The 3,534-nt window shown below is 40.8% G+C and overlaps 1 pseudogene; it reads left to right on the top strand.

The window, feature by feature from the left end:
• Positions 1 to 1,257: 1,257 nt before the first annotated feature.
• On the top strand, positions 1,258 to 2,397 carry LOC149171310 (mitogen-activated protein kinase kinase kinase 18 pseudogene; annotated as a pseudogene).
• The last annotated feature ends 1,137 nt before the right edge of the window (positions 2,398 to 3,534 follow it).

Consider the following 3,534-nt stretch of genomic DNA (forward strand, 5'->3'; position numbering starts at 1 on the left):
TGGGCTCCCAAGTGGCTTGGTTAAGGTTTTGGCCAATGACTAATAGAATTCCATTAACTAGATTTTTCCCTAGAATTGAGGTTTTCCCCACATATTTCTTGGTGTTTTTGTGTTGTGTAATTGCTTTTATATTGTATTCTTATTACCTTTACTTTTTATACATAAGAAAAGCCCCACATATTTCTTGGTGTTTTTGTGTTGTGTAATTGCTTCTATATTGTGTTCTTATTACCCTTACCTTCTATACATAAGAAAGGGTACTCATGAATAGGACTAGAGGCCACCTTTGATCTTAAGGGCTGAAAAAACAGTGTTAAGTCAACTGAAATGGTCTAGTATAAAATTTCAGGAATATGCATAGGCTTTGACACCATAAGGGCATAGGCTTTGACACCATAAGGGCTGGAAAAACAGTGTGTCAAAGTCAACTGAAATGGTCTAGTATAAAAGTTCAGGCATATGCATAGGCTTTGACACCACAGAATAGAAGAGTCTTAGTCTTCAATGTGAGAAAATAATGATTCCTATAGGTAAAACAAGAGGGGTAACAATCTTCTTCCATTTGAGTGTAGAAGAACAATTGCAAGTCGGCGTTTCTTTAAAACTTTCCCTCCACCAAGAGCAAAGATTGATGACGCCATATCAGATTCACCCTGCTGCATTGCACACAGCATGAGTTCTGCATGAGTTGACTTTTATTAAAAGTCTATTTTCTTCCGTCATACGTACGGGGTTTTCGACTCTTCCATTTGATTGGTGAGACTCTGAGAGATTATGTGACATTGCACACAGCATGACTCATGTAGGAGTGGACTTTATCCAATGTCAATTTTCTCCCGTCACGCGCGCCCGCCCCTTTCATGCTTCCAGAACCCAAGAGTGCTTCATTCAGTTTGTTGGCCTCTGGTGTGGGGTCAAGAAGATATTCATGAACTCCCAGATTCCTAAAAAAATATAATCTTAACAGCAAAGTCAACCAATAGATTGCAGAAAGAGTGCAATTAAGAATGCCAGTGAAGACGTCATGGAAGAGGCGTGCGGCCCCTTGAAGGTTTTTTTTTTAAGTCAAAAGCCCACAGCTTGATAAGAATTCATCTGTATATCTATAAATATCTGTCATGAATTGTCAACTACTTGGGCGCTGAGAATTTCTCCTAGTTGGGCACAAAAGCTATGAGCTGATAAGAGTTCACTTCTCTATACGTATCCCATATGTAAATATCTGTCATGAATTTTGCAGTTCCTGGGTACTGAGAAATGAGATCGGGAGGAGTGAATTGGGTACGAGGTGGACTTATTGGAGCTGGAGCTTTTGGCACAGTCAGCCTCGCCATTAACAAGTCCAATGGTCATCTATTTGCTGTCAAGTCCACAGCAGCTTCTATTTCTTCACTGGAGAAAGAATACAAAATTTTGCGCTCTCTCGATTCTCCATATGTTGTCAGTTGCCTTGGGCAGGATTACAGCATTGAGAATGGTGTGTGTATGTTCAATATGTTCATGGAGTATGTACCAGGTGGCAGCATAGGAGACCTGCTGCACAAGTTTGGGGGTCGGTTTGCGGAGTCGATCATCAAATCATACACACGTGGCATCCTACTTGGGATCCAGTATCTTCACAGGCAAGGGATTGTGCACTGTGACATCAAGGGGAAGAATGTTCTTGTGGGTGCAAAGGGTGTGAAACTTGCTGACTTTGGTTCTGCCAGGAAGATTAGTGATGAGGGGGAGGGGCAGAAGACCCTGCAATTGAGGGGGACCCCTCTATGGATGGCTCCAGAGGTAGTGAACCAGGTGGAGCAAGGGCCTGCTTCTGATATTTGGTCTCTGGGCTGCACTGTGCTGGAGATGGCCACTGGCAGGCATCCATGGAGCCAAGTTTCGAATCCCCTAGCCGCTATGTATCGGATTGGATGCACAGAAGAGTTGCCTGAGTTTCCTGCTTCGTTCTCGGATATTGGCCGGGATTTCGTCGAGAAATGCCTGAGAAGAGATCCCAGGAAGAGGTGGACCAGTGAGAAGTTGCTGAACCATCCTTTCCTCAATGAGAACACCTCTGTCCTAGAGGATGGGAGCCTCACCCATCCTCAATCCCCAACCAGTCCTCTAGATTTTGATGGTGCAGAGCAGGGATGGGATTCCTCCTCTTCTGCTGGATCCCAAATTTGTCCCACTTTGCCTAGGGATGTGCCTATTTGTCCTATATTTGCACTCTCTGGTAGCCTGCCCACTGTAAGGCAGGCAGGTGAATATGGTGCAGAACGAGGTATGAAAGCACTTTGCCAGACTCCTTCCCCCTTGATCGGATTCAGCAATTGGCAGCAGAAGGTGAAATTGGCAGCAATGAAGAGAGGGCTGATTGGTTTGCAAGTTCCCCTCGTGAATGGATTGTTGTGAGATCTCCCAAAAGTAAACTTTCTCCAAATTTGGATGGCTCCTTCTTAATCCTCACCAATAGGCCATTCTCCAAGGGGCTTCCGTCTATCCAGCCTCAAGATAAAGACTGCGATTCAATCTCAAAGGCCAACGATTATGCTCCAGATTCGGCCTTGGAGTTACCCCTCTGCAGCAATGTTGTTGGACAGCCCTCTTCAGCACTAACAGTTGAGCAAACTAAGCAATTGAACAAGGATTCTCATAGTGACACCGACTCTTGCAGCATGCCAATTCCCCTTTTACTTTCATGTGGTTCTCACATGCAACTGTTCATCTATACTCAAATGACAGAGGATTGTTGCTCCTCTTGTTTTACCAACAGGAATCATTGTTTTCTCAAACTGAAGGATAAGAATTTTGTATTCTACAGTGCCAGAGACTATGCATCTGCTTGCAATTTTATTACAGACCATTACAGTTGGCTTAACATTCTGTACATTCTGTTTTTTCAACCCTTAAAATCCTTAAGATCAAGGGTAGCGTTCATTCCTATGCATGAGTACTCTCTGCAGATAATTTTGACATTTACGTGTAACCTCACCTCAACATACTTTGTAATTCACTGCCTTAGCAAACCCCAGAGAGGGTTCAATGCCAAATATTGGTTTTATGTTTTCAGATATGAAGAGTGTTGGTCTTTGGTTTTACTGTGTTTTTCAGATAGCTACATTAAAATTATTATCTTGCAATTTAGATTAAATATTTTTAGAAAATTGTGCCGTATAGTTGGGTTTACCAGATAAATGTGAACGAGCAGTTGGATTTATAATTTTTTATCTAACGAAGACAAAAAATAAAACTTATTCAACTAGTAATTACTTATAAACTTTATAAAATGAAAATGCATTTAAAAAAAAAATTGGGGTTTGAATAGATCATTGGTTTAATTTCTTATCTTATCAGAGTGATATTAGACATAATAAAGATGTAGTCTCACCAAATTTACAAATATATATATATATATATATATATAATTGCATTCCTGGCTAAACAAAATATTCTGCATAATAAACAAAAACAAAATGCAATGTACAATCGCAAATATTATATATATATATATAGAAAGAATAATAATTTAATCATATACGTATAGAGGCT

Source organism: Pinus tabuliformis, chromosome 4_2 (genome assembly GCF_031772625.1).
Source record: "Pinus tabuliformis cultivar Carrire ecotype Pingquan chromosome 4_2, CPIR1, whole genome shotgun sequence".
In the NCBI taxonomy this organism is placed as follows: Eukaryota; Viridiplantae; Streptophyta; class Pinopsida; order Pinales; family Pinaceae; genus Pinus; species Pinus tabuliformis.